The sequence below is a fragment of the Strigops habroptila genome, chromosome Z (assembly GCF_004027225.2).
Source record: "Strigops habroptila isolate Jane chromosome Z, bStrHab1.2.pri, whole genome shotgun sequence".
In the NCBI taxonomy this organism is placed as follows: domain Eukaryota; kingdom Metazoa; phylum Chordata; class Aves; order Psittaciformes; family Psittacidae; genus Strigops; species Strigops habroptila.
The window spans coordinates 93,309,479-93,329,272 of NC_044302.2; the positions used below are offsets into that span (position 1 = coordinate 93,309,479).

General features: G+C 43.9%; 1 protein-coding gene across 21 annotated transcripts in view; it reads right to left on the reverse strand.

Moving 5' to 3' along the window:
• CELF4 (CUGBP Elav-like family member 4) overlaps positions 1 to 19,794 on the reverse strand; it is a 711,301-nt gene that overhangs the window by 111,433 nt on the left and 580,074 nt on the right. The window lies entirely within an intron of this gene.

Sequence of the window (19,794 nt, forward strand, 5' to 3'; positions counted from 1 at the left end):
ATTTTTGCAGTCAGCTTGCAGTGACTGAAATGACAACATTGCTCAGACTGCGATCCAAGAGAAATGTGGATAAAGATAGCATACAGAAATAAAGTCCAAATGAAAAATAACATAAGTTAGTAGCCCTCGCAATACTAAATAAGTTGAAGAAAAAAAAAAAGTGGATTTAACATAAGCTGTTTATAATCAGGATATAAATCAGGAAGCCACTGCCTGTAAATGGAGATTTGTCATTTGTACCCACTCACAGACACATACATACAAGTTTGGATGAGGGTTTTAATACACTTTTTAAGTTATTTGGAAAAAGCCAAAAGTTTTTGAAACATAAAGTAAACTTATATGATGGTTAATATCTGAGATAGCTCAAGCAGGTGGTATTTCATGTCAAAGCAAGACATGGTCTGCTAGTAGGCAATTGTATTTTGAATGAGGAAGCTCAACGTGACCCAGCGTTGTGTGCTTGCATTTCCAGAAAGCCAGCTGTATGCTGGCCTGCATTAAAAGGAGTGTGGCCAGCACGTTGAAGGAAGTGATTCTACCCTTTTGCTCTGTTCTCATGAGACATCACTTGGAGCACAGAGTGCAGTTCTGGGACCACCAACATGAGAGGGACATGGAGCTGTTGGAATGAGCCCGGAGGAGGCCAGGGAGATGAAGCAGCTCTGTTCTGGAGACAGGCTGAGAGAGATGGGCTGGTTCAGCCTGGAGAAGAGAAGGCTCCTTAAGGGGAGACCTTAGAGCAGCTCCAGCGCCTAAAGGGGCTACAAGAAACCTGGAGAGGGGCATTGGACAAGGCCCTGTAGGGACAGGACAAGGAGAATGGCTTTAACCTGGCAGAGGGGAGATGAAGATGAGCTCTTAGGCAGAAGCTCTTCCCTGTGAGGGTGCTGAGGCGCTGGCACAGGGTGCCCAGAGAAGCTGTGGCTGCCCCATCCCTGGCAGTGTTCAAGGCCAGGTTGGACGGGGCTTGGAGCAACCTGCTCTAGTGGAAGGTGTCCCTGCCCGTGGCAGGGGGTTGGAACTGGATGATCTATGATTTATATTTCAACTTACACCAATATGGGGATCTTCAGCCCAGAATGAAACGCATTCAGAAAATGTTGGTGAAAATAGACTAAACTAATGACTGATGAGCTGGTAGAAAGATCTCAGAGGGCACTGAGTGATGCTTTTAGATCAGGTTTATGTTCAGAGACTAGTACCATTACAGCAAGAAAAAAAGAAATTTATGTAGGTTACATCGTGTATGTAAACAGGACATTTGCACATGATTCATAAATGTCTTATTTATCATTCATTAAACACTATGTAAATGTGTGAACCAAGATTTTTTTTTTTAGCTTACAGAGCAGATGTAACCAATTTGAATAAATACATGTAAATAAATAAATAGTTTGATTTTTTTAAAATTTATTTATTTTTAATACACATGTCAAACTAAAGCTGAACGAAACATTGGTTTGCAACAACCTTTTTCTGGCTGACTAATTGGGTGATTTATGTCACTTTTGTTCACTGAGAAATCATTCGTGTAGGCAATCTGTCCTGCTTCAACTAGTGTTTGATCAAAATTCCCCTCTCCATGAAGCACCTGCAAATTGGAAATTACTTTATAGCCTTGGATGAGGACAATTTTTCATGTAGTGGATATTGAGTGAGGATATTAGGAGCTTTCAATCCTGCAGTCAAGTTATCCATGTGAACTTAAAGTTTACTGCCCACAGAAAACAAAGTTATGTTATGTTGCCTTCAGTTTGGCTGCTGAAATGGTAGGAAAAATAGGTTGAGGAGGATACATGTGCGTTTTGACAGGGAAAAAAAACAAGAACAGCCTTGTGATAGACACGTTAAAGCAAGAAATATGCCTACTTTATGTTGGAATTGATTAAGCAAAGTGACTTTCTGAGGTTGATGTTCCTAACACAAAGTTCAGGATTTACCGATGCGCAAAGCTCTAACTGACACTGTATACGTTATCCCCACCACAAGAGAAGGTGCTCTGGATATCTAAAAGGTTTGTTTCCTTGATGGCCAAATAGACCTTCAAAAGAGACTCTCAGAGGTGAGGTATAAGCCGTAGAGAGGCAGCCACTGAAACTGAGGGTGAGGACACAGCATCTTTCAGCCTAGGCCTAGACAAAGCCTTGGAGAAAGAGTTCAGTCCAAGCTCCAATGGTTGTCCACATATTGGAGGAAAACCCATCCAGCAAATGAGACCAGCTCTCCCGAAGAATGAGAGATATTTTAGGAATGGGGCAGAGCAGTGCGAACAAACTGGGAACACCAGCAGCAAAAGATTTTGCCTAGAAAGATTGTGTCTAGTAAATACTTCCAGGACAGAGGAAGCTGTTATATTGTACTCTATACAGTTTCCCCTGTTTCAAATAAGCTGCATGAGCAACAGCAGTCCTATAGTTGTGTAACTGTATTTTCACCAGGTTTTTTTGCTAATATAAAAGTATCATTAAAAAAAAAATCACATCCCTCCTCTGTCAGCAAAACTATCTAGTGTGGAACTGGCCTGAAACTGCCTCATCTGGTTTAGTTCATGCAAAGCTACAGCCAGGTGTTTTAGAACCTCTGCATTTTACATTCTATTTTACTTATTTTATTTTATTTTGGTTTTTTATTCCCTTTTATTGATCTCAGCAGCACACTGGGAGTAGTGATGCCTGTCTCCAGCATTGGCTGGCAGTAGATGTGGTTCTTTGTTGAGCTGCCTACAAGGTGGCAATCAGACCACCACCAGGAACAGGCTCTGCTCAGAGTGAGGACCACCTTCCCCAGGGGCTCTGATCCACCTTTTCCAAGGGAGGTGGCATGAAAGGCAGCCCCATGGCTAGACAGAGGTCAGCACTGCCTGGACATCACCTCCAGCCCTGTCTCCAAATCAGCACCCTGTCTGCCTCCTGTGCCTTGGGTTGTCAGGGGAATCGTTTGTCACATCTGCCATCTTAGAAATCTGCACAATCACACGCTCAGCTGATAATAAATGAGTCAGTTTAACAAGCTTTTTTTATTCTGAGAGGTTCTTCTAACAAAGTGCTGCAGTTACTTTCCACGTCCCAGCCCTGCCAGGGAGCTCAGCAGTGTATTTTAACAATGTTTCTCACACATTTCGGATGGGAAGAGAAAGGGAAGCATCCAGCAGCTTGGACCTTTCAGCACATTCCAGATCTTGGCTAATGAGTTTATCATCTTCTAATGGGCTTATATAAGCCTTTTACATCCTGAGTGCTCCCATACACTGCTCTTCCAGGTCCCACATTAAAAGGTGACATACCATGCACCAGGGCAAGTACTCCTGCTTTGTAAATATGTCTGAACAAGGCCATGAGATGACAGAATAAAATGAAGAGATGATGTGTTGGTGTCAGCAGCAGCCTGAGCAGTGACACTGTCCCTCAGCGTGGGGGCTGAGTGTGGTGTCCATGTAAGCCTCTTCTCCATTTTTGTTTTGCCCACACCATTATAACTTTTTCCCCACAACCTGAGTCCATCATACCTGTTTGGCCCATGGAAAAAAGCATGGGTGGATATTTCTCTGTGCTGTGGCACTCAGGAGAGGGGAGGAGGTTTTTACTGGTTCATGACAAAGCCCTCACCATGAGCTACTCACAATGAGTCTACCCCATTTTGCCATAAACAAACTATAGCAACGACAGGAGCCAGCACCTCCCCATTCCTCCTGGGAGGATAGGTAAGTAGAGAAAGACCACCACAATGGCAAAGATTTTCCTAGATGTCACCCCTTGGCAACATTTCCAATATCCCCATGAAACCAAGCTTCCCTCTTCCTGACCAGCAATGGGGGTTCGTGCCCAGCAGGAAAAGCTGTCTGCAAGGCACAGTGGTGAAGAAATGTAACTTGTCAGATAAACATACAGCATCTATAAATCTCCTTGGCTCTGTTTATACGAAGCCTCGGCACCTTCCCCAGTGCAAATAGGGGTTAAATTATTCCCTGTTCTATTTGTATTTAAATGTTATGTTTCTATGATAAGTGTAAGGCAGAGGTGTCAGATGGGCCTGGGCGAAGGAGATGGCACGCATGAAAGGTGAAATAATAGAGCATTGCAAACCAAGTGCTGAGAGGAGATGGGAAGGGGGGACATGGGAGCGAGGGGGAGAAGGGGGAGGACGAGCACTAATTAAAGGGACAGAAAGGACAATGAGATGCAGGATGTTTGACCCTCCACGGAGCAAGAGGACAAGAACAAGAATCACAGCAATTGTGAAGGGACTGGGGGAAAATTAGGGTCACTCACAGAGAGACATGACACAGGTTTGTGTTTATCCAGATAGCTCTCGTTAATGTATGTGTGTGCACGGGGATACATTTAGATAAGAGTATATAAATACACTTGTGTTCTCGTATTCGTCATGCAAAACAAAGAGGTTGAATCCTTGTACCAGGAAAGCGTAAGCCAGCTTTATCATCTAGAACATTGCATCCAAGGTCTTGGAAATAAAGAGGGACAAATCTACCACCTTTGTGGCCCAGGCTAATCAGGAGGGCAAACCAGAAGATCACTACGGTCTCTTCTAGCCACGAAACCCCTTATTCTAAAACCCATGAGCTTCTCTGTTTCATCCTGAGTTCGTCGCCAGGGCACCACACATGGATAGTGTGTGTGCTCATTCGTGCAAGAACAAAACTAGCATTTGCATATTTCTGTATGGGAACAACCATTCTTCATGGTATTCACCAGAGCAGCTCTCTGATGTTATTCGATGCCTTTGGCTTTCTAAGCATCAGGACCAGGTTGCTCTATGGCTCCGTTTCAGAAACCAGATGATAATTAATTCCATTATTTATATAGCTAATAATTATTTGTCCCTGCTGCTACTCTCCTCTTTCCCAAACATTGCTTGCACACAGAGTGAGGGACCAGCTGCAGTGCCTTGGTCCAGGCATTGGGAAAGACTTTAAGCTTATCTCCTTGGCACAGCAATAGAACAAACAAGCAGTGTAGAGATGTTTTCTGTGCAAATGTGGGTAAGAAGAAAATGCTGGCACATAAGACCAAGTAGCACGTCTACCATAGAGTGTGCAAGAGGCAGAAAGAATCTTCCTTACCCATTCTCCTAACTGGTCTTTGGCAGAGAGGGAAGAGGAGGCAGCACTGAGGGTGTCCATCGTAGAATTGTACAGAATCATGGAATGGTTTGAGTTGGGAAGGATCTTTAAAGGTCATCTAGTCCAACCCATGCTGCGATAAGCAGATCCATCTTCAATTACATCAGGCTGCTCCAAGTCCCATGCAGCCTGACCTGGAATGTTTCCAGGGACGGGGCATCTCCCAGCTCTCTGTGCAAGCCATTGGAGTGTTCATCACTGTCATGGTAAACAGTGTCCTCCTTGTATCTAGCCTGAATACAGCTTCTTTCAGTTTAACACCCTTATCCCTTGCCCTGTCATGATAGGCCCTATTAAAAGTCTATGCCCATCGTTCTTAGAAGCCCCCTCTAAGGACTGAAATGCTGCATCAAGGTCTCCTTGGAGACTTCTCCTTCTCAGGCTGAACAATCCAAACTCTCTCAGTCTTTCTTCATGCAAAGTGTTCCATTCCTCTTATTATTTTCGTGGCTCTCTTCTGGACCCTCTCCAATAGGTTAATGTCCCACAGTGTGATCAGGAATCTGCCAGAGTCACAGTGGTGGAAAAGAGCTATAAACCTGGGGTTTTTTTGGACATCATGGGCAACATATCCTTCTCAGGCCAAAGAAGATAGGAACAGCTATAGAGCAGAGGAGTGATCTGCAGATGTCCCAAACATTGTGAACATTTGTGTTAAATTCTGAATTCTAATCTGCAAGCTCTAGCTGGATCCCGTCTTGATCCAGAGTGCCCCACCACCCCCCTCGACCTATGCTAATCAGGTGGATCAATAGGCTAAAAGCAGGGCATTTCCTGGGACTTGGGCTGCATACTCCTATTGCCATTTTCACAGCAGTCCTACAGCTCCATGATGATGATTACAGCCCTTTCCACAGGGGAAGCGATTACGAATTCTGTTGTAGCTAATTGTAAATTAGCTAATTATCTTCTCCGTGGTACCTTGCTAGAAAATACATGAACCTTGTAAAATGGAGGTGTTTCAAAAATTAGGATGGGAATAAAAAACCAACAACAACCAAAAAATGCCCAGCCCACTCTGGAAACAACAGAAACCTACTGCTACCTAACTCTAAACAATGGCAACGGGGCCCTCCTTCCACCTGCACAGGCTTCTGTTTCCCCCCTTTTTCACTCCTCCTCCCCATATCAAACAATACCCACAAGGGGCTAATTCTGCTGCAGGCTTTAAAATGTTTGCTGAGTTCACCTGTTCTTTGCAGCTGGGTGTTGTGGGGCATCCCTAATCACATCTTAGCAGGAGTGATTTCTTTGTGCTGATCTCTTCCCCTCCTCCCACTTCGGTTTGGTTTTACTTAACAGATTCTTTATATCCCCTACGTTAGCAGATATGATTGCACAGCTGCTGGTCTCCAACTGCTGGAGACAGAGGCTTTGAGACACCCGGACTAGGGAGAATAGCAGCTAATCTGAACATCTGTGTGATGGGGACAAGCACAAATGAATGTAAGCCCAGGTGTGGGAGCATAATTCTCCTGCACAAAGAAGGAAGCTTCATCCCACAGGTGCGCTACTTTCCACTGTTGCATTTGAAAAACTTAGTTTGAAGGATTTCACTTACTTAATCACTTGGCTTTACTGTAAGCCTCAACTTGGACATGGATCCTGTATACAGAGTGAAAGAACACCTGTATGAGAGACAGCGGCTCTGTCTGGCTCAGTGTGCTGCCTCTGGCAATAGCCACTTGTGGATGTCTTGTGGAAAGTCTACAACAGGGGAAGTAATTTTGTTAATCCCCCCAGATATTCTCCTAGACCCCAGTGATCTGCAGTTCAGGGACTTATGGAGACTGCAGTATTGGTTTTTCTTCATATGTAATAGTTTTTAAAGTGTCTTTGGTGTAATTGTTCAGTGGTCTTTGAACCACTGAACTCACTCACTGCAGTGAGTATTTACTACATCCTGAAGCAAGACATTCTATGCATTGAGTTAGGAACCTCTGCCTTTTGTTTAATTTGAACATGCCGCAAACCATTTTCAATAGATAGGCCCTAGACCTCCTTTTAGAGAAGAGAGGAAATCACTCCTGATCCAGTTATGGAGGCGTGGACTCATGACGATAGGCAAGAGCTTGGCCAAAGTCTGTGCATTTCAGACTGGTGTTTGGGACTCCTGGGTCCCATTTCAAGCAGTGCTCTCAATATTGTGGAAGGCAAAATCACTTTTCCCTTCGAGTGGTTTGTTATTCCTTGTACCAGAGAGATGGATGACCATATAGTTACTGTTATTAAATACTTACAGTACATCTCTGCCAAAGAAAGTGGCCTCAATGGAAACATGGGCTACATAAATTAACTAGTGCAAAAGACTCAGTTTCCCCATCTGCAAAAAAGAATTATTGGTGCTTACACCAGGCAAAATTGGGCATTGCTGAGGTTCCTTGGTGTTTGCCACAAGCCAGGAATACAAAGAAAGAGCTCTGGCAGTAATCACGAAAAGAACCCAGTAGGCTGGTGGTCAAGTCTATGGCTGAACATTCTCATAATTTCTATCAGATCTGAGTGGCTGAAGCTTACCCAACTCCTTTTTTATGCAGGCGGAGTCTGTGGTGGGGTAGTAAAGGCCATGGTTTATTCTGAATGGAAAACTCTGCTTTTGCAAATGACAATGACTATAGATCTTGGAGTCATCTTCCAGGAATAAATTTTCATGTCCTGCAGTGGTGTGATCCCTAAAGACAGTGCAGTGCATATTCTCTACTTTTGGGGTCCTCATCCATACTACAGTCCTACCCTCCTGAGCAGAGACCTGCTTGACAGGGAACTGGAAGAGGTTCTTGGTCTGCATGAACTGCTAAGCCATGTCTAAAAATTGTTTGGGAGAGCAAACATGAGTAAGATGGACAATGTGCGGAACTAGGACAAAAAATGGAAGGAGATGTGGAAGGTGGTTCAAACCAGGAGGATGAATGCTGTTCAGGCTTGGCTGGCCTGGGCTCCTGTGGCAAGATCTGCTGTCTACCTGCTCTGAGGTTGAAAACCAACCTTAAACCTACAGCCTCATCTGGCCAGTTCAGATGAAAGAACACTTAGGCTTCTTCTGTGCAGACGGGTTATGGACAAAACTTGGGCAACAGGCCAAGCAAACCCTGCCATGAAAACATAGCCTAAACACTTCTTTTAACAGAAGATTCTTCTTGTACAGCTGAGAATATTATAACCCCAAGACAAATATCAGTAGTTCTGACTTGCTGAACTGTGCCGTCACAACTGTCCATTGCCAAGAGATGTTATTCCCTGTGCAGATCATAAATGACAGGTTTTATGGTGTTTGATAGCGAGCTGGGAAAACAGCACGCAACAACCCGTTTTATTAGTAGCCCTTGCTTAGGTGGTGAGAGCCATCTAAAACTTGGTGTCATGCAAAGCACAAAGACTCTGCCTGATTTGTGCCTGGCAGATCATAATTCTTCCACACTTATTCATTATCTGAAACACCCAACTGGAATATTTCTGAGAGCTATTCATGAGGCGATGCTTTTTAGGAAAAGACTCAAGAGTCAAAATCTAATCTTTCTAAATTCAGCGTATAGTCCAATCATCCACTTTCTCTTCACCATCCCTACACAATAGGAAGAATATCTGAATTCAAATCAGCCTTCCAATCATGAAAAAAACCCAACCAAAACCCAAAACCCTCTTTCCCTGGATATGAGTAGCCTGTGCTTACAGTTCCTGTTTCCCAGGAACACCCTTGGAAAGGTTCACAGGAGAAAAGCACCTAAGGAGACCCAACATCGAAGTGCAGACGTGTGAAACTGTGCTGTAACTAAACTTTGCAGGATTTTCCATGAATGCTTGGGCTTCTTCCTCCTGCAGATCTATAGATGTTTCCCTGGCCCTACTTTATGTATTTCCCAAAGAAGAAGGAGGTGAAGGAGAAGACTGTCTTGTACTATCAAATGACACCTCAAATGAACACTGAATCATACTTTTACACTTGTTTTTTTTTGGAGGCAGCTCAGATTTGAATACAACTCCTACCACCTTTGGTTCTGGGGAATTTAACACATCTTAATTCCTATGTGTAACATCCCCTTTTCACTCTGTGACCACACAAGGCTGAGGCTGAGCCTGAAGGGCCATTTGGTTTTCACGCTCATTCAGAGCAAAGCTTAGAAGCTTCTTGACAAACTCTGCAGGGTCAGTGGTGTCAAGGCTGGTATGTCAGGAAAACAAGTTTCAGTTCCTAAACTCATCTCACTGGTGACCTGTCGGGGCTTTGAAACCCTTTCCAGAAGCCTAGAAGGCCAGGACATTAATCCATGGTAGCACTCCAGCCTTGAGCACCGAGGACTATTGAAACAGCACAGGCACAGGCAGGAGGGGGGTGGGAAGGACATATTTTTTCTTGCAGGAGCTGGGACGACATTTCAGATCAAATTAAACTTCAGTTTTTAAAGACTTCAGTGGAGGTAATTGAAACACTTCCTCACAATTGCCTGAACCTAAGTGTTATCTCTCTTTTCCTCTGTATATCATCCCTTTTCCCCCAAGCCTGAGACAGCCCCGCATGGCCACAGCCTCCTTAATATTAAACACGGTGATTAAATGGGATTCGCCAAAAGACAAAGGGCTGAAAACCTGCCAATTGTTAATCCCTCTTTCACTGTGCTTAAAAATTCCATTTCCTTCATTTGAAGAAAGGGGGGTGGGGGGAAAGAGAATTATACGCCTATGTCTAATTTAAATTCTGGTGTCGCGGGTCCTGTTCCCTTCTCCCTCTCTTGACGTCTGAATATATTCCTTTATTACCATTATTACAGCTTTCTGATTGCATTAAAATTCATCCACACGCTTCTCTCCACATTCCACTTTTCTTTTGCCAGTTTTTTTGCTAATTCTCTTTTTCTCTCCCCCTTCCCTCCCCACTTTCAAATTATACAGAATGTCATTAAAGATCTCCATAAAATGCCTCAACTCCTTTCTCTCTTGCTTTTATAAACTTGCTGGTTTTCTTCCTCTCCACCCCTTGTCTACAAACAAAGAAAGTGAAGGAGAGGCAAAAGAATACAATAATAATAAACAAATCCAAGCAGCATGTCTTGTAGGTCTCAATAACACCTTTCCTACATCATGCAGCTCCGGGCCCAATGCTCACTTCAGTTATGAAGCCATATTTCACGCAGAAGTTTTGTGTATTATTTGTTTGACGCTTTTACCTGGAATGCTCAGCTAAAATCAAAAGTGGAGTGTCCCAGGCTGTATATGTAAGTGTGGAAAGAGGCAGTCCTGCCGGTAACTGTAAGCAGAAAAATAGGAAGGTTGGAATAAAAAGATGATTTCACCCTGCTTTACAGAGGAAGAGCTGAAATCTTGTGAGGATTTGTCTATGCATATGAGCAGTGGAGCTAGGCATGCAGTGGATATGCCCAGTTGCAGGTTCAAGATGTGAACTTAAATGCAATCTACAAATTTAATCCTTCAGACATCCCACTGACTGCAAGGAGACCTAAAAAGTTACATTTTTTTCACCACAGGGCAGGCCACTTAAAAAGGAGGTCTATCTTTGCTTAAAGCAGTCCCACTTTATCTAGGTGTAACTCCCAGTCTGGCAATTTTATAGATAAAAATGAAGGTAAGAATTGGACTCCTTTCCTACATGTAATACCATGTGCCTTGTTTAATCTATAAGGTGAGGGCAAGACATAGTGCCAGTGTGATGAGGCTGGGGTGACTGATCCCCCTAAACTGTCCTTTTGACTTTCCTACCCCAGCATTAGGAAAAAGTTGTTGTTGAGAAACTTCCATTAATTCTTGCCAGTTCCTCCCAGTGTCCCTAAGTAGGTTTGTTGTTGTTTCTTTTATTATTACTATTTTTGTTGCTGTCACTCTTAATTACACTGATAAAATGAAATTGCTGAAACTGGTATGAAAACATAATTTTCTTTCTATGGGAAACACTGATGTCTCAGAAAATGTGCTTCCACTTTTAATTGGAGAGGCCAAAGTTCTTGTGAAATGGAAATTCTTCAGTTGTGAAATGTTACAGGGTATTGTCTCAGAGGAATAAGAAAATGTTTGTCTTAATAACCTCAAAACATAAAATATATAAAGCAGAATGGCCGTAGTTGTCAGCCAGACCAAAGAGAGTACATTTTCGCACACTTTATGGATAACTGAAAGATGTTTCTGCTATGGGATGTTGCTGAATGTAAAAGTAATAAATTAGCTTCAAGGAGAATGAGACAGATTACTGGTGGTTCTGTCCACTTGCTGCTATTAAACATGAATATCTAGATGCAAAATATATCTAAGTCACTAAAGCTCTGTCTGCTGGAAGCCAGAGGATATTAAGGGTATTAAGGGAAGGGTCATTTTTATGAAAGCCCTGTTCTTACTCTTTCTAATGGGCACTGCTGGAGCAGAAGATGCAGGACTAGACAAACCTTTGGTCTTACCCAAAACGGAAGCTCTTATGTTCTTAGTGGTTTAATACAACACAGACTTGAAACAAAATTAATCAAAAAGATCCTGTTAAAATGACAGGTTTGTACCTCCTGAAATGAGAACTCAATGCATTAATTTTAAAAAATGTCCCCTGGCAAAAATCTCATTGAAATAGACCTGCTCCAGGGGAGCGCTTTGCCTTTTACAAAACCACACATTCAGCTAGATAACTGTTCCTTTGAAATGCTTTGGCCAGCTCAACAAATGACCCAGGAAATGAATGGGTCTGCTTCAGGATGCCACCTGGCAGGATCTGGCTTGACTTATGCACATACTCATTTAGACTGTTACCCTAAGGTAGATGGAACATTATATTCCGGTGATGCTACACCAGTGCTTGAAATAAACATCAGGGATTCATGGTTAAAGCTGAAGCTTATTGAAGTTAATGAAAAAGAATGCCATGGAGCCGTGGCAGGTTTTGGATTCGACACTGGATTTGCTGAACTACTGCTCAGTATGTCCCTACTGCTGCTGGGAATTGCGGGCTCTCCCTGATGCAGAACAACATATTACACCTGTGCCAGGGGAGGTCTGGTGAGGACAGAGCAGGACAGCAAGAGCCTGAATGGTGTCGATCACACCTATGGTGCGCTAAGGTTTGGGGGTCTGTATGCATTTCTGAGATTTGGCCTGTTTTCTTAGCCTACTTTCACCAGTCTACTGCAATAAGGAAAATCAAAATAAACCCCTATAAAATCTCCAACAAAGGCAAAACTCATCCTTGCTCTGAGTGGAAGACTTTCCTGCAAGCCTGATCCCAGGTTTTAAAACAGATGTGCAGAGCAGTGAGGGAATGCAGGAAAACTGTGACCAGACAGTGTGGCCTGAAATACCAGGAAGCAACAGCACCATTGAGGTTGGATGGGTTGCAATGAAATTTATAACCAAATAAGCACTCACAGAAGAACTTTCCTTTAGTGAAAGCAATATTCAACACCCACTTGGCTGGAAGCAAGGTGTGCTGGGCCCAGCAAGAAATTACCCATAGATGTGGTTATGTCCTGTGCCGTGGTCTGGAGCCCCTCAGGCACTTTGTCTCCCTGGATTTGGGCTAGTTTCAAACTCAGGGGAGGCCTGTTTACTCAGCACACTGAGACAAAGATCTCTCCTCTTGCTGGGGGAAGTGAAACTCCTTTGATGTCACTTAACATCCCCCTGAAACGTTTTATTGAAGATTATTTCTTCCACCCACCCACCTCCCCAACCCTCAACTCCGGCTGGCTTTAAATGCCACTGTCATTTCCATCCGCTGACAGAGCTCTTTAACTGCTGCGCCAAATGGCATTCGCTAAAACCAACTAATAGAGGGAAATGAGGTTAACCTTTAAGAAAGGTGAAAACGAGCTGGATGCTATGCCAGCAGTAAAGAATAGTTCATAAACAGCCTCCTGCTTCAGAGGCAGTTTACCCCAGGCACTGGTATTGCTGGTAGCTCTGTTTGCAGGTGGTCTCGGGGGTGAGCTTGGCCAGGAGAAGGCACAGGACCTCTCTGCTTGTACAGTTTAGTCAGCCCTTGCCTGACAGGTCTGTAGTGACAGTCCCACAACTCTGATCTTGGCTGCTGTTGTCTGAACTCACAGTAAAAATGCATTGGCTGTAGTGGATGAGTATGACATAACAGTGACTTGTACCAGCAGAGGTTTTTGCCATCATTTTCTTCCCTAGCATGCAGGAGATAGAAGTGCTCAGGGCCAAATCCTGCCTTGTCTATCTCTTTGATGAGTTCCTTCTTTCCACTGGTCTTTTTAAGTCCTTCACAGTTCAGCCCAACACTGGTATTGCTGGGTGGTCCTTCTGTTTTCCTTCAGGCTTAATGAACTTGTCACCTTGCTCATCCAAGAGTTAGATAAAATGTTGGCTTTAAACCATAACTTGGTCCTACATGTGCCATTCCCAGGCTCATACCTGAGACCCTATGCTATTTAACTCATAAAGGAGAGAGCAAAGAGGGAGAGCTCAGGAGAGAGCATGTACTTCCATAGAACAACCGCAAAAGGAGGGATATCACTTAGTTTATACAGAAGATTAACAGCAGGTGTGCCTTACAGGAAGGAACTCAACACCTTACCAGTTTGGGTACCAGAAGAAGGAGATGCAGCAGAATGCCATGATAGGAACAAGACAAATACCTCTGAAGTAAATTTCTATTGTCAGCGCTCTGCTGCATCTAATTTTAATTAGACCAGAGAGACTGAAGGATGCATATACTACCAACTATACTAACGACTGGTCAGTATAGGACTGAGCCAGTATGAAGTGGGGATGTTAGTGTCCTGTTTGGAGTCAATTTTCTCCACTCTTTTTTCTGTTTTTACAGAAGTGGACTGAAGTTGGTCCTTTGTCTTACCCTTGCACAGTGCTGACCATGCTGTTGTCTTTCTCCATGCCAAAAGTACTTGAAACAGAAAGTTGTACACCCGGACCAAATGATCAGTAAGCATAAATCTACAAAGCTTCCTGAAACAAGGTCTTTAGTAGGTATAAACGAACAACAGAGGCACACACCGCCAATGATAGAATTATTTCTCCTACCGACACAGCTACTGCCAGTTCTGTAAATATAAAAAGCAGTTACCCGTTCCTACCTGAAGTTAGTACCTGGAGAAATTCATCCCCTCATTCAAGGTAAAATCTGAGTGTCAGAAAGGCAAATTTCCAGCTGCTAAAGTTTCACTGTCCATGTGGGAAAACATAGCCCTCAGTAGGCTCTTTCCACCTCAGATTTCATCACTGCTAATAATGCTTTTTGGCTAACAATGCTTTTTGGGATCTATGGAGAAAGCAGGGCTATGCAAGCCAGATCAGAACCTGGCTCCAGTCCCTATTACTGCAACAGTACTGTAACTGTGCTAAGGGGAGTCATCTCTTCCCTTCATCAGTAGCCAGGACTCAGAGACACAGAGAGAGAGAAGAGAGCGAAGGTGCCGTTTTATAGCAAGCCTTTTCTGAGCTTGAGAGCTCACTGTGCTATTATTTCCACATTTTTTCCCTCATTTCAAGCCTTTTTTGTGTTTCATGTTTGGCCCTCGGCAGGCTGAGAGACGTGCTGACAAGTTGTAACTCTCACTCGGCTTTGCAAGGGCTTTGTTCTCTGCATGCGTGGCACAGACTCGCTTCCTCTTCTAAATGTGACAGTGAGCGATAACATTGACACAGAGAGCCAGCGCGTGGTCTCGGCATGCTCCCCATGCTAAAGACCCTCTCTAGTGATCTGTGGCATCAGTCAGGAAGCAAAGATGGGCATCACAGAGGGAAAAATAGAGTAGTGAAAACCCCTTCTTTCTCCCCAAACACCCTTAACTCTGAGCTGGTCAGAGGCACGCACGGCTTGTCATCAAAAAGGGGTTTTCAGTGATCTGGTCTCTCTCCTCTGTACTGGAGATGCCCACAGAGCTGACCCCAGGAGCTTCCCACCCCATGGCTGAACCACCGTGCCTCAGCCATTCTGCTGCTGCCCCGCAGTTATCCTGTAGATTGTGTTTTGGATGTGTGTCCTGGTGAGGGGCCAAGCCTTACTACAAGGACAACAGGCAGAGCAACTGTAGGCATCATAGTTTGCTTTGATGCACATCCTCTTGTGAGAAGGGCCTGTCTCTGACTTCTCACTTTAATGTGTTTGACACCATGTTCAAATTAGAAAAGTTTTGGAGAAAAGTTCAGCCTCTCTCCAGCTGATTAAAGTGCTCGTTAGTATATAGGCTTTTTTCCTAGAAAAGATACTTCCATAAAGACCCAAGTCTCTTGGAGGTCTCTCAGGCAAGGAAGAGCACAACTTTTTAAGCCTGACACTTGGAGCTATCTGTTTCATTTATACAGGTCTTTTCAAAATCTTTTACAGATTTTAAAAGGTGTACACCAGGAGGGAATGAGTCTACCAGAATACTCCCCCCACCAACACTACCTACTAAAAAACCATCTTTGTCCTCCAGTTTCCTTGTTTATACAGTAAGAAGTCCCATTAGATAGTTTTGCCCAACACCATGCTGGGAGCTAATGTTGACTTCCTCAGCTGTGCTAACCACTTTCTAGGTCATTGCTTAGGTACTTTTCTAGGTCGCTGCCTTATGAAATATAACTCCTCATTCTTTAGGCCTGTATTTTAACCTTATTCCTCCATGAGAGAGCTTGGATTTGGTCCTGCAGAAACATGCAGATAATGCCTCAGCCAGCCAGAGCTTGTTCAGAGTGACCTAAGTGACTCAGATGACTCTGTATCAGAGACCTGTCCTTACAATTTTCCATTTTGTGTTATCCACAGATTTTATCAGCCAGGATATTTAACTCCACATCACTCACGACAATGCTGACTAGCATCAGAGTTGGTACTGATCCATGCAGAACCCTGCTACAAATACCCTCACTCTATCACGCTTTCTCTTTGACAACTGCATTTTGAGATTTGTCCATTACCCACTCCTTAATCCATTTAATGTCTGCGCTCTTGAACGCTGTACTCAGCAGAAACTACAGGGAAGTTTCAATTCTAGAGATCCAACCTTTGCAGCTCACGATAGCTTCTACTGATAAGGAAAACACAATCAGTCAGTTTTGCCAAAGGGAAGATAGGATCTCAAAAACACATAGCCCCTCTTCTTCCTTCCCTTGCCTCCTTACCAGCTTGCACAGCAGGCCTTCACCTCTGTTGCAGCTTAGTTCTCTAACACTAACATTTAAGGAATGTTGAATTTTCCGATACAGGGGCTATGTTCTCCAAATATTTCCACAAAAGTTGGGCATCGACCTTAGTTATTTCTGTTCTTTGCTGTCAGTTATTACAGCTTATTGTTAATGCCTGGTTCATTAACAGGTTCTGTTTGCCATGCAGATGTAGACATTATCTTTGCAAATACAGTGACACAACCACTATAAGAACGACCCTGTTCTTTATCATGCCCTTGCCACTATTACGCCTGCAGGACCCTCGGATGAAATAGCCTCTATAAATTAGTCCCACAGAAGGTGAGAGATCTGGAGAGACCAGCAACTAAAGGAAAACAAAGTCACAAATCTGGAAAATGTTTCATGCAAGAGGAAACACAGGGAAGTTTTTCCTTTCCCTATCTATCTCAACATCTTTTTCCTGGAGCAAAAGTAATTGTATTGAATGCACTCAGAGATTTCCCTGCACAGTGAAGCAATGTAAAGGCAATGGGATTCTTATCATTCAGCTTCCCTGAACATTTCTCTGAGCTAGAAACAAAGCCCAGGTCCCAGTTGGGATGACATTTATTTAGCATATGTAATGTTAACCAAAAGAAAGTCAGGGAACATACACTGAACCCTCCTTTGACTCTTCCACTTTTTAACTATTGGCTTGCCCTGAATCATTTTTGGCCTGTTCCAGCCACTTTGTCCCAGAGTGAGGAAGGTCTAGCCCTAGTCTTACAGGCGTCTACTGGCCCTGTATTTTTTCAGGTAGCAGCATGCACCTTGTCTGAGTGGAAATTAGAACCCAGAGCACAGAGGCTTGAAAGATTTCGAGCAGGCTTTCCCGAATTTTAACAAAAACAATGGAAGTTTGCCCATCAATAACCCACTCATGAGTAACATACAAGTTTGTCCCTAGCTCCCCAGGTAGTGGTCTTGCACCTAAGAGAAGCCCTTTATCTCCCTATTCTGCTGTCAAATGTGAGACTAGTTCTGGGTAAATCTCTGTTTTCCTATTTTCACCTCTCCATCTGCAATCCAGGGGAATTTTGACGTTTATTGTTTTTATATCCAATTCAGAAAGTACATGCTATCAGAGAAATGATAGCAAAGCCACAATGTTGCTCTAATATATTCATTCAAATGTTGCCCAAGTAATAGTAAGTGGTGGTGTTGGCCTCAATTCAGGTTCAGTGAAACTGAGACATAGTGAAGTTAAAGAGGAACACAGCCTGGAATAGACTCTAGGAGCTGTGACTATTTGCCTTGCAGCACAACCTGGCAGAAAGCACAATCCTTTTCTTTGGATCTGGACTTTTCTACAGTGCTTTCAGAGCACTAGTCCATTATCCTGACTCCAGAGAACTCTGCAAAGGCTTCTTAAATTATATTAAAGCACAAGATTCAGAGTTCAGTTCACTCAGAAAATGCGTGTGTATGTCTGTGTGTTTGCATATGGATGCGTGCAGTGTGTGGGTGTCATTCCCTAAATATGAGGCGAAGTGACTATCACAGAGAATAGACCTTAAAAGGGATTTCTGAGATGTAAGTGAGAAACCAAAGCTGGGAAGAAAATATAAAGCAAAAATCTAATCTTCCCACCACCACTGTCAACTCAAATTAAAAATCAATTGTGTGTGTTAGAAAAACAAATCTTTAGAAATACGGGGATAAAGGACATTTGTTGTGAAAAGCTTCCCCCACTCCTGTCCCTGAGTGATAAGGAAATGAGCTGGATGCCAGGGCAACTTCAGGTTGGATTCAGGCAACAGAAACATTTTCAGGTCAAGCTTCATTTGATGTTAACTGGAGTTCCCTCGTTAACTGTCATTGGACGGTGGTGGCACTGCCATTGCTTTCCAACCCTGTGTGTCCCCACAACTTGATAGAGATGCAGACAAGTGCCCATGGGCAGGCAGCCCTTTCATGCCTTCCTCTCCAGCAAACACTGCCACCAAAATGCCACCCCAACCTTTGCTTTACGTGAGGTCCAGGTGTGTGATGGCATATCCATCCCAAGAGCCTGGCACTACTTTTCAGGGAGCAAAGTTGCAGGAGGGCTTGGGAAAGAGGAGAAACCGCTCCTTCCCCAGGAGAGCAGATGTGACCCAGGACCCTGCCAGGACTCTCCATTGCTCTTTATGGAGGAGCAGGGACCCAGGCTGGTAGTGCTGCCAACTTCTGGGGATCCGAGGTAACTGATGGTTCTAATCAGTGCTAATACAAATGAGAGACACCCAACCTAAAGGCACACTGGAAGCGTGGTGGCTGCCTAGCATATACAGAGGAAAACCAAGTGATGTATTTAAAATGCCAGAGAGAGCGTGAGAGAATATTTTTTACTTGCCTTTGGTGGAGTTGGGGTCACTGCCTCGTCTCCACTCACATCACCCAGTGAGTGCTCAGAAATCTCTGCACTGTGCCAGATCCAGCCCAGCACTGAGCACTGCCTTGGAGGTGATGAAGGTCTGGCAGGATGGAGACTACTGCTGATTTACTTCTTCGCTACTGTTTGCGCGAGCAGCAAGGTAGGAAAGGGCGGATGATTGAAAGGAGTGGGGAGAGAAGAAGAAAAAGGGAAGAAAAGATAATAAGAAAGCCCCCACTGCCCTCTGCCATTGTGCTGTTCACTAGAAGGCTCCCTACAGAATTACACTGTCATCTTGCAGGAAAGCATGTAATAACTGAAAATACAGTGTCAAAAGGAATTTTTCAGGCTTTGACAGCTCATAAATTACAGTTCGTTGACTTCTTCCTGGGTCTAGATTTAAATTAATAGGCAGGCAGATATATATTTCTTTTGCTCCTTTCTCCTGAGCAGTAGCAGTTGTGGAAGTGACGCAGTTTCTCTTGTCTCTGTCTCCCCCTTCTCTCCCTCATTCCTGCCCACCCTTACAAGCAGTCTCACCCCAGTGCAGATCAGCTTAAGCCTCCCAAAATGCAGGGTCTGGCAGAGCAGTCCTCCTGACACCTTCTCTCTCCAGCACACAAGCAGGGAAAGCAAACACAAAGAAATTCACTGTTTCTTATTCAAATGGTGTGTTTGCAAAATCAAGCCCTTTCAGATGAGATATTTGGCAAAAAATGGTCATAGGCAGTAAAGGTCAGAGATGCTCAGGTAAGTCACTGGTGGCTGCAGCATCCAAAGTGAATGCAAGCAAAACCAGGCCTGCCTTCTATATAAATCAAGATGAGATGAGGTGGCAACCGATGAATAAATGTGCACTGCCCTTTTCATGAAACTGTAGGTGCTCACCTATAGTAGAGAGTAAAGCTGGCTATGTGCATGGATGGATGGATGGATGGATGGATGGATGGATGGATGGATGGATGGATGGAGGGATGGATGGAGGGATGGATGGATGGATGGATGGATGGATGGAGGGATGGATGGATGGATGGATGGATGGATGGATGGATGGATGGATGGACAGACAGTTGAATACAACGACACACAGACTAGACAAGAGATCATAGCTCCAAAAGGTAGTCATGTTCTTAAACATGATTAGACTCTGCCTGACTGAAATCTCTCACAGATATTTCCATTT